Genomic DNA, 12,417 nt, shown 5'->3' on the forward strand with positions numbered 1-12,417 from the left:
ATGGACCACCCTAGTATTTATAATCGTATGTATGTCAGCCTTGTTCATCTGGAAAATAAAGTAATGGAATATTATTACTGTAGAAAATGGGTTTGGCATAGTATTTTTTCCTCCGATGATAATGGGTATGTTTGGGGAGGCAGGTAATTATTATTTTCAACGACATTGGTATTTATTAATAAGAAATCAGTTGACGTTTATTTAGATACCGAAGATTTCATTTCCATGCACCCTCATGTGCCGTCCTCCTTCAAATACATGCCCTCCTAATAAATGCTGAGAAATATTAGTCTTGTTTGCCACTTCTGAGTTGGAAAGCAGGAAGGAAATAATGGAAGGAACATGTTCATCGTACAATTTATTTAAATATTTATTCATTTTTATATAATCAATATACGCTTCCAAATTTCTGATTCAGAGAACTGTTTCTACATTAGTAGTAGTCTGTCTGTCTATCTATTGCCAAACTCCTTAATCCCTTATACGGGGTGGCCACAAACAAATCGCCTCTAAGTCACCCTGTTCCCCGCCATTTCACTGCCCTGCTCCCAATTCACACACCCCTCTCTCATATACCTCTCCACTCCATCCCTCTATCTTATCCTTGGCTTTCCCCTCCACCTCCCCCCCTCCACCTCACTCACATACACTCTCCTCGTCAGTCTCTCACTCTCCATCCACTCCACACTTTTTTATGTGAGAAAGAAGGAACCAAAGGCAATGAGCCCACAATAACTGTTCCCTACAAGAAAAAAACAAAACACAAGAGAGAGCCAAATTCAAGATTCGATCATTTCGAGATGCCTGGACACACTGCGTTTGAAAGACTGGAGATCATAGGAAGCAGGAAATACAGACAGAGGGAGACAGTTCGAGAGATAGCCTGTTTCATAAATGAAGGTCTGGGACTAACGGTTAGCTCTTGCATTAGAAAGTTGGACAGAGAAGGGATAAGAGTGCTGTTAGACGGGTGCTACGCGCCCGTCGCAGAGGTGGAAGAATGCATGTAGACAGTTCAGAGGAGCAGTGACCATTGAAGTAGCGATAGAAAAGAGATAAAGATGCAACAGTGTGGCGAAGAGACAGAGGTTGAAGGGAGTCAGTAAGAGGAGGAGAGTTAATGAGACGAAAAGCCTCTGACTTCACTCTATTGAGAAGAGCTGTATGTGGGGAGCCTCCCCACGCATGAGAGTTGAACTCCACACAGGGGCGGATAAAACGCACGTATAGAGTCAACAGTTGCGTAGGGGTAAAGAAGGAATGGAGTCGGCTTAGCACACCTAATCTCTTGGAGGCAGGTTTTACAAGAGATGTAATATGATCTTTCCAAGACAAATCCCGAGTAAATGAAACCCCAAGCATGTTCAAGGATGATGCAGGATTAAGCTGAATATTATTAAACATTAGTGGGTACACCTGTGAAAGGTTTTCTCGGGTTGATAGGTGTAGGAACTGAGTCTTGGATGCATTAAAAAAAACAAGATATTTTTACCCCAATCAGAGATACGAGCCAAGTCAGACATTAGGTTTGCCATAGCCTCATCCCTTGTTTGTTGAAGTAACTGTTGAGATGGGCGTTGCAGGAACCGAATGGAAGTGAAGGGTTGAGTCATCAGCGTATGAGTGGATAGTGTTAGATGTACAGCTTAGAAGGTCATTGATGAATTAAAGGAAGAGATAGGACAGAGCCCTGAGGAACACCACTGTTGATAGATAGAGGAGAAGAACGATGGCCGTCTACAACAGCAGCTATAGAACGACAAAAAGGAAGCTAGAGATGAAGGCACAGATAGAAGGATAGAAACCGTAAGAGGGCAGTTTGGAAATTAAAGATTTATGCCACACTCGATCGAAAGCTTTTGAGATGTCAAGTGCAATGGCAAAGCATTCGCCAAAGTCCCGAAAGGATGATGACCAGGAGTCTGAAAGGTAGGTGAGAAGATCGCCAGTTGAGCATCCCTGACGGACCCCATACTGATGATCAGAAAGAAGGCTGTGATAGGAAAGATGCTTTAAAATATTTCTATTATAAAATGACTCAAAAACTTTTGAGATACAGGATATTAAAGCAGTTGGACGATAGTTGGAGGGTTGGGAATGGTCACCCTTCTTTGGGGCTGGCTGAATGAGAGCAAACTTCCAGCAAGAAGGAAAGGTACAAGTTGATAGACCAAGGCAAAAGAGTTTGCCAAGGCACAGAAGCACAGTTCTTGAGAACAACAGGAGGGACTTCTTCAGGCCCATATGCCTTGTTAGTACTGAGGCATGTGATGGCAGAAAAGGCATCAACCGAAGAAATTTTAATGTCAGCCATGAGGAAGTCAAGAGGGGGGAAGTGATGGAGGAACAGCACTGGAATCGTCTAAGGTGGAATTGGAGGAGAAAGTCTGAGCGAAGAGATCTGCTTTACAGTAGAAGAAATAGCTACAGAGCCATCAGAGTAGAAAAGAGGCGGGAAGGACGATAAGGTAAAGTTCTTAGAAAGGTTTTTGGCAAGGTACCAGAAGGTGAGGGAAGAATTCGAGTCGGAGAGGTGAGAGCATTTAGTACAGATGAAATTAGTTTTTGCAGAGGGAAGAACAGACTTAGAACAATTCCTGGCCGAAACGTATAAAAGATGTGATTCAGGGGTGGGTTGGTTCTGGTACCTTTTATAGGCCCTCTCCTTGATGCAGACAGCATTAGAACAAGCATGATTAAACCAAGGCTTTCTTGCATTATTCAGAGGATATGAGAAGGGAATGTATGCTTCCATGCCCGAGAGAATAACCTCTGAACAATTCCTGGCCGAAACGTATAAAAGATGTGATTCAGGGGTGGGTTGGTTCTGGTACCTTTTATAGGCCCTCTCCTTGATGCAGACAGCATTAGAACAAGCATGATTAAACCAAGGCTTTCTTGCATTATTCAGAGGATATGAGAAGGGAATGTATGCTTCCATGCCCGAGAGAATAACCTCCTTAATGCGAAAGGCACACTTAGATGGCTCCCGGCCGTGGAAGCAATAATCATTCCAGGGAAAATCAAAGAAGTACTGCCTGAGGGCCTCCCAATCCACAGCTCCAAAGTGCCACAAACAACGTTTCTTTGGACGGTCCACAGGTCTTACCGGAGCAATACGACAGGTTAAGGTGATAAGGTTGTGATTGGAGGATCCCAGCAGAGAGAAAAGATTAACAGTGTAGGCAGAAGGATTAGTTGTTAGGAAAAGGTCAGGTATGTTGGAGCTCTCTCCAAGGTGGTCAGGGATACGGGTAGGGTGCTGTACAAGCTGCTCTATGTCATTAAGGATTGAAAAGGTGTAGGCTTGTTCACCATTTGGATAAGTGAAAGGAGAGGAGAGCCAAAGGTAGTGGTGAACATTGAAATCTCCTAGGATGGAGATTTCAGAGAAAGGAGAAAACGATAGAATGTGTTCCATTGTAGAAGATAGTCAAAAAAATTTTGATAGTAGAATGAGGGGATAAGTAAACAGCGCAGATATATTTAGTCAGAGAATGACAGGAAAGCCGAAGCCAGAGTGTAGAGAATTCAGCAGAATCGAGTTCAGGAACACAAGAGCAAGATAAGTCGTTGTGTATATATACACATCAGCCGCCTTTGGCTTTGAAATGAGCATAGAGAAAGTAGGAGGATACAGAAAAGGGTTTGTTGTCAGTTGCCTCAGACAGCTGTCTCAGTTAGGAAAAGAAGGTGAGGTTTATAGGAGGAGAGGTGGTGCTCAACAGAGCGGAAGTTGGAGGAAAGGCCGCAAATGTTGCAGAAATGAAGAAGAGAGTCAGACAGTGGTTCCAGGCAGCACGAGTCGTCACCGGGAGAGGGGCGGAAGGTGGGGGCATTTATGGTCCACTCCTTGAGGACTCCGAGGCTGTGTGTTTCCAAGCCATGATTACTTTTTATTTTAAATTTTGGAAAAGGAAGTGTAGTGTGTACTGTGCACATAGTTTGGTGTTGATAGAGAAACATGGCCAAACCACCTCATTGTGTTTCTCCTAATGCTTCCTATCACATCCACATCCACACCACAACGCTCCTTCTCATCCACATTTGTCAGTCTGTCTCTCTATATGACTCCACAGGCTCCTTTCAAATAACTCATTTCCACTGCTCTCACTCTTGACTTGTGTCCCTCCAACAACGTCCAAACTTCACTTCCATACGTAGTAGTCAGGAATACGAAATTAACAAGTGCCTTTTTATATATTTATAATTTCATACTTTTACGTTTGCCAACAGAGGTTCTGTATTTACTCATATCAGTCTGTTTGTCTGCTTGCGTACTATATATCTCAAACAATTGTTATCGGATTTCTACGAAATCTGAAGGATACACGGAAAGTCGGTCATTGAAGAGTTAATTAGAATTTGAGGTGGAACCGGATCTTGACGCAATAATAAACAATAATTTTCCTTGGAACTGGCAGAGATATGATCTCTCCGATATAGTGCAACAAGGTAGAATAAGACCGTAGAATTAACTGACGGTATGAAATTGTGTATTATTTTATTGGAGTTGATTCTCTTAGATAGCCTTTTAGTTTTTGATTCAGTATTAGTGACTGGTACACGCGTATTCTAATTTAGTCTGGGGCGCAAGACTTACGCCCATAATCTCTGAGCCATTCGACAGAGAGGGTGGTGACAGAGTGGGCCAAGACCTAATGTTACGCCTGTTGGTTCCACAGGACACGTTTTGCCCTCACACACACACACACACACACACGTATATATATATATATATATATATATATATATATATATATATATATATATATATATATATATATATATATATATATATATATATATATATATATGTAGAGACTTCACTTCACCGTGAAGATATGTATGCAAACTAACAACAGGAGAAATGAAAGGAGCGACAGTGAGTACTATCGTATATTACATCTTCAGACAGAGTGAGACAGAAACGTAAAGGGTAGAGGTCTTTTATGCACACCCGCGCAGGTAGCGGCACACAGAACAATGGATGACCTGGTGATGGAAATGGATAATGAACTGCCATTTTTGGATGTAAAAGTCATCAGGGACCAAAATGTTTTGAAGACTAAGGTATATAGAAAACCTACAAATATTATGACATATGTTCTTTACTATTCAAACCATCATATTAATGTAAAAAGATCTGTGTTCATATCCATGTACCTAAGAGCATATAGAATTTCAGACCCAGAATTTTTAGATGAACTAAAAATGATTCAGAGTATTGGAAAGAAGCTAAAATATCCACAAAGCATACTAACTCAGTGCCACAATACAGCCAAGAAACGATTCCTTGAAGGGAAAACTAATAAGCCACATCGCCAGAACATTCAAAGAACCCTTGTCCTCCCGTTCCATGAAAATTTTCTTGATGTTGTTCACATACTGAGGAAACTCAATGTACAAGTAATATTCAAATATGAGAACACCATCAAAAGAACCCTCATCAAGAACAGCCCTTTCAGTAATTCAGGCTTTGTTTACAAAATCCCGTGTAAAAGCTGTAACATATTTTACATAGGACAATCTGGAAAAGATTTGGAAACTAGAATCTCACAACATAAATACAGTGTAAGAACAGCCCAACAGAGCAGTGGTTTATTTCAGCACAAAACATCCAGTGATCACCATATTGGCTGGACAGGCTCCAAGATTCTAGCAAGATGAAAAAGCTTAGATGAAAGAAATGTAATAGAATCTTGTCTAACTTCTGGCACATATGAAAAGAATGTAAATATGAGCTATGGTCATTTTAAGTGTCATAAATTGTTAACTGAATTAATTTTACAGCAGAATCTCCTAGACTAACACGTGATTGTTCCCTGTCATCTCCTGGTGGTGTAGTCACACCTGTGTGGGACACACCAAGCATTAATCCTCTAGGTCTTAAGTTAAGCAGCAGTATTTATCCCCTCCTCCCTCCCCCCTCCCTCCCACTCCCCTTTCCTCCCCTCCTACTCCTCCTCCTTTGTCACGTGTATTTTTAGATTCAGGTCATCCTTTGCTGTGTTCCACTCCCTGCTGCAGGTGACCCTAACTTAAGCCGCAGGTAAAAATTCAGGTCATCCATTATTCTGTGTGCCACTACCTGCTGCGGGTGTGCATAAAAGACCTCTACCCTTTACGTTTCTGTCTCACTCTGTCTGAAGATGTAATATACGAAAGTACTCACTGTCGCTCCTTTCATTTCTCTTGTGGTTAGTTTGCATACATATCTTCACGGTGAAGTGAAGTCTCTGCAGATATATATATATATATATATATATATATATATATATATATATATATATATATATATATATATATATATTCATCATCAGCCATTACAAGTCCACTGCTGAACAAAGGCCTTCTCCAACCTTCTCCACGAATTCCTTGACTGAGCCAATCTTTGCCACGTTTTCCCTGCAAATTTTTCTATCTCATCTCTCCATCTCCTGTCTGGCCTTTTTCCGCAACGCTTACCATTTCTTGGTGTCCAGTCAGTCAACCTCTTGCCCCATCGATTATCCCTTGTTCTTGCTACATGGCCTGCCCACCTCCATTTCTGTTCTTTTATAACTTCTATAATATCTTTGACTTTAGGCTGCTGTCTTACCCAAGTTGATCTTTTCCTTTCTCTTAAAGATATTCCCAACATTGACCTTTCCATTGCACTCTGAGAACGGATTAATTTATTTTCCATTGATTTTGTCAGTTTTCAGGTCTCACAACCACACGTCATAGCTGGAATTATACATTCGTTATATACTTTTCGTTTCATACAAACTGGCAAGCTACATTTCATAATGTCTCTATGTTTACCGAAAGCTTTCCATCCAATTGTAATGCGTCTTTTTATTTCGCTATCATGATCTTTCGTTAATTTTAGTATTTGTCCCAAGTAGTTGTACTCCTTAACTTCTTCAAGAATTTCATTGCTTATTCTCATGACGCTCTTTGGTGTTTGTGGATTAAACATTACTTTAGTTTTACTTCGGTTTATCTTTAGTCCTACTTTCGGACTTTCTCTCTTCAGGTCATTTAACATTTCTTGCAATGCCTTTGTTGTTTCTGAGATTAGGACAATGTCATCTGCAAATCTCATATGGTTTAGCTTTTCTTCATCAATCTTCACTCCTTTGTTTTCCCAGTATAGCTTTCTGAAAATACTTTCTAGGCATGCTGTAAATAATTTTTGTGAAATTGTATCTCCCTGATGCACGCCCTTCTCAATCTTAATTTTTTCTGAATCCTTATGTAATTTAACTGTAGCAGTTCCCTCTTTATATATGTTTTCGAGCAGGTTTACAATGTTCTCATTCACTCCTTGTTCTCGCAATGAATTTATAATTGCTATGTGCTCCACTGAGTCGAAAGCCTTTTCGTAATCAACAGAACCTCAGCAAAGTTGTTTATTATATTCTATAGTTTCTCAATTAGCTGGTTCATTGTATGTAAATGATCAATGGTCGAATACCCGCTCGGAATCCTGCCTATTCACGAGGTTGGTTTTCCTCAAAAATTGTTGTTATTCTGTTCGTAAGGACTTTAGTGAAGAGATTGTAAATGACTGATAATAAGCTAATGGGTCGATAGTTACTAAGATCTTTTGAGTCACCTTTTTTGTAGAGTAAAATAACTATTGCATTACACCATGTTTTGGGAATTTTCTTGTTTTATACAGTGGGTAAATAAGTGAGCAAGCCTACTTTGTACTTCTACTCCGGCATCCAACAGTAAATCTGTTACTATTCCATCTTGTCCCTGAGCCTTCTCTCTTTCCATATTTTTAAGACAAATATTTACTTCGTCTGGTGTTACCTCAGGTATTTCACTTGTGTAAACTGAAAAGTTAGCTCTTGGTACTACTGTCTTTGATGCATACAGTTCTTTGTAAAATTCTTCAACTCTCTACTCCATCGTATCTCTGCATTTAATAATTTCACCGTTTTTTTTCTCTCAGTGATGTCATATATATATATATATATATATATATATATATATATATATATATATATGACGCTATCTCATATTCACTCTCATCTTAAAGGTCGTGAACAACTGCCTAGCCCCGGGCTCCAACGCTTCTCATGAGGCAATGTAGGATTGGATGGTGGATGGACGGATATATATATATATATATATATATATATATATATATATATATATATATATATATATATATATATATATATATATATATACATATATATATACTGTATAAGGCATTCCAAGGCCGTATTTGAAGTATCCTAGAGTGGTATTCCTAAGGCTAGTTTGTCCACATAAGCCTACTCAGTCGTACTGGATGTTAAAATGTGACTTGTCCATGATTGCATAGGGATTCTCCGGTTTAACCTATATTTGTTTGAGTGTAGAGTAATAAAGATGTCCTAGTGCATAGGAACAAATACCACCGAACAGTAGACACCAGTAGCTACAAACATATGCACGGAGAGCCCCGAGTAAACAGTCTCTACTATCACTTTCAAACTGTGGCAGGCTGCGTCGCTGATGTTGCTCACAATTAATTGATACCCGTCGGGATCTTTTAAACATACCAAGGGCCTTGCTGCAGGGGGTGGATCAGCTGAACTGACACAGGGTCTCACACTGGCGGGAAGGAGCTGGGGCCTGATTGACTGCTGTCTCCCTTGAAAGCACCAGGTGAGGCTCAGAGCCTCTACCGGTCTTGTCCAGACTGTGCCTGTATAGTAATTAATGAACAGCTTCCTCTCCGGATCTTAAAGAAATAGTTTAACCAGAGAGCAAACTGATATTCGTTCTGAGCAGTATGTCAGCCCAGGAACTAGCTTACGTTTCCTGGTTAATAGTCTACCCAGCAAGAATTTATTGACAACCTCACATGCACGAAGCTCTGGCTGGAACATGAATTTTTCAGCCAGAGTATACATTTTGTAGTACAAGCTGACTGTAAGGGAAAAGGTTATTGTAACTTCATACAGATTGTTACTGTGAATTATTGTTCATGCGCAGGTGTTGCAGCATTGATCTTCATCAAATTCACCATTGCTGCTTGATTGCTGACGCCTTCTCTTCTTCATCCTCACCGTCTGCATAATGCTACTATTTTGTAATATAAAGTATTACATGGAGGTACAGTTACACTACAACTGTCACACCTACACTGTGTATTACTTACACCACACTAGATAACAATTAGTTGTGTTTAAATAAAATTCGCAAACTTTTGCTCACCTTCACCTGAGCACAGGATTTTTCACCGTCGTCACAGACTTTTTTTTTTTCCCTCAAGCTTACAGACGTCAACACAAATACGAGGTTTTAATGCTCATTGGTGCCAGTTATTTCCTCTGTAACAGAAGAGTAAACACACCACAGCGTGATTAATGTTTGTTTGAGTTAGAATATATATGTATGTATATATATATATATATATATATATATATATATATATATATATATATATATATATATATATATATATATATATTTGAGTGTGTGTGTGTGTGTGTGTGTGTGTGTGTGTGTGTAAGAATAAAATCTCATTTTGATGGGATGTAATGTCACGAATTCTTGATATCGTGTTATTATTGGAGCCTAAGTGTATCAGTGAAGTCTCATAAAACTTCACTCAGCTCTTACCATCTTGCATTCGCACTTTTAATGGAATAGATTTTCAAAACATTTGTTATTGCTTCATGAGTGATTGTCCTTATGCACGACCTTAATGTCACTCAGTGAAGTTATTTTGTATATACTGTTCACCGCACCCCTGTAACCATTTGGAGAGGTGGCTCCTCCCCATTCCCACAGCAGCAACAGGGCATCCTTAAGAATATAGTTCTTTTAAGAGGGACAGCTCAAGAGGGTGGATGTACACAGATCAGTGTGCTTTTTGATCATGGGGGCAACCCCTCGTGCTTTGCAGTGGTATCAGCTTACACTTCAGTGATGCCATACCTCTTCACTCACTGCATAAGTTGGAAATTAGCAGTCGAGGTAGAGACAGACGTTGACAGAGCAGTGTTAAATGGCAGTGACCAGCAGAGACCACCCCTCATATCTTAACGGTAACTTTAGACAATCGATAACCTAGTTCCCTCGCAGTTCTGCGACTCCATTCTCAACGTAGGGCAGTTCAGGACAGAGTAGTAAAAGATAGCAGTTATCACCAGTGTCTGCCTTTAGTGTCCTGGCGTGTCTTTGTGGATAGATGACCCAATCTTCTTTCCGCTCTGCAACTTCGCATCTCTCCAGTTTCAATTATATTCTTTTTGTTTTCTAGATTTAAGAGTGTTCGGTGGCTTGATTGCATGAGTCAATATATTTGCTTAAGTCTCTTTGTAACGAATGCATTTATTTTGTTAAAAATAATAAATTCACAGTTTTTCTTTTCAGCTTGTTTGAATGTAAAATCTTGTTTTACTTCGACTGTTTTAATTCTTGTTGCTCTCAGATTGCCGAACCTTTTTTTAACATTAATCACGACTGATATTTAAGCTAGTCCCTACATATTAATTCATAACAAAATCGTTTGTGCAAGCTAAGGGAACCAAAAGCAAGAGCCTGATTTAGTACATCAGTATTCCTGGGTAAATTAATAATCGTCAGGGGACAAGTACGTTCTTTCACTTGGAGGCCAATAGTACTTATTAATTCAACATCTATGAATGATTATTTCTTTCTGTGTGCTGCGTCAAGAGAAAGTTGATAAATATCTTGCTTTCAGAGTACAGGCGATATAAGCCAGAAAAAGTAATATTACAAGACTTTAATTTTATAAGTCAAAATTTACCTAAATTCCCCCTTTTGATGAAGTGGCAATATCCCCTTTTGACAAATAGTGACCAACTCCCTTTCTCCCATGACAGGTGGCGGCCTCTCCGGGATAATTTTACTCTTAGCTTCTTAGACAAGTTATTACCGAAAAAGTAACAAATTCTCTAACTCCAAGCTTCTTAATACCTATAACCATTCAAGTTTATAAGTGTCACGAATTCGCGTGAGCGTATTTATAAATTCGTGACATAGTATCAGTGAGAAAACCACGAATTCTAGTGGAATTTCCACGCACATCACTCAGTTCAACCGTCCTCATATTCACTCCGATCGGGATGGTTTTCAGAACATTTCTCACTGCTTCACAAGTGATCATTCTTATGCACGACATTAGTGCCTTCACTGAGTGATTTATTGAGAGCATATATTGCTCACTTTCTTTCTGTTGACCGTTGAAGTTCGAACACGGCCATCCCTCGCCCTCTTTTATAGTTTGAAGTTAGTCAGCTCTGAGTCGTCGCGAGAGTAGGATTGTTTGTGCCCAGCATAAGGCGCACCGCCATTGTACACCGAGTTCCTGAATCTCCACCTAGATGGTGAATTGGCGAAGCAGGCTTAGCGGATAGCAGCGTCTTGATGTTCAGCACATGCACCCAGTTCATTTTGCTCAGCTCCCCTCCACTGACCAGTAATCTTTTCTTTTTTTTTTTCTAGGTTTAAGTGTTTAGCTTTTGAATGAGCGAGTGAGTGTATTCTCCTTGTTATTTTGAATTCATTTTTGAGACTCATGTAACATAAATTTATTTCATTGTAATTAATAAATTTACAGTTCTTTTCTTGAGCTTAATGTAGTTAAACTCATGTTTTATTTCTCCACATTAAGCTTATTTTAGTTGCCGCTCCTAGTTTGCACAAACGCTTTACATTATTCATAACTGGTACTTAGGCCAGTTCTTTTGTATCAAGCTTAAATCCATTGTGCCAGCCAGGAGTTAATGCACCGGCAAGAACCTATTTATTAGTATTAGCATTAGTTTTTGATTGTCAGGGGTGGAGTCACTTTCTCAAGAGGCTAACAGTACTAACGAACAGCATGCGTGAGTGATTAGTTTCTGTGGTGTACTGTTGAGAAAGTTTATAAATTCTCGGCCTTAGAGAATCGGCTAAGTAATCTGGCATAAAGTAAAACTTATGCTTGATTTTCAGAAGTCAATTCCTTGTCTCTATTTTCAAGCAACATCTAAGCATTTTTAATTAATCAATTCACATAACCCCGTGACATCTGGCAACCTCATTCCAGGATATTAACTCCTAGCTCTAAAGTCATTAACTAGATAATTCTCACTCACTCACACCAAGGTATTTATTAAATTCTATAGGCACTACCTTACTGGAGGTTATTGATTCATTTCTATTAGTCTTAAGTAATAGTTTTCCCAGTCAGTTGTTTCTTTTTTTAAATTTCTTTCCTTTATCAGTTTACTAGATAAAACTGGTCACCACGAACCTGTGCCTATATTCTTTATCCTTGATTGTTGGCATTTCTCTGCAAAATAGCAGTCAGTGCTTAGTCTTTAGTTTACTCAGCCTTAATTGAGTTAGCATCATGACTACTAATGTATATGTACATGAAGCCAATGATATTGGGCTTAGTGACCCCGAACAAAT

The sequence above is a fragment of the Coenobita brevimanus genome, chromosome 72, assembly GCF_032717465.1.
Source record: "Coenobita brevimanus isolate Jiangsu-jjx chromosome 72, ASM3271746v2, whole genome shotgun sequence".
Classification (NCBI taxonomy): Eukaryota; Metazoa; Arthropoda; class Malacostraca; order Decapoda; family Coenobitidae; genus Coenobita; species Coenobita brevimanus.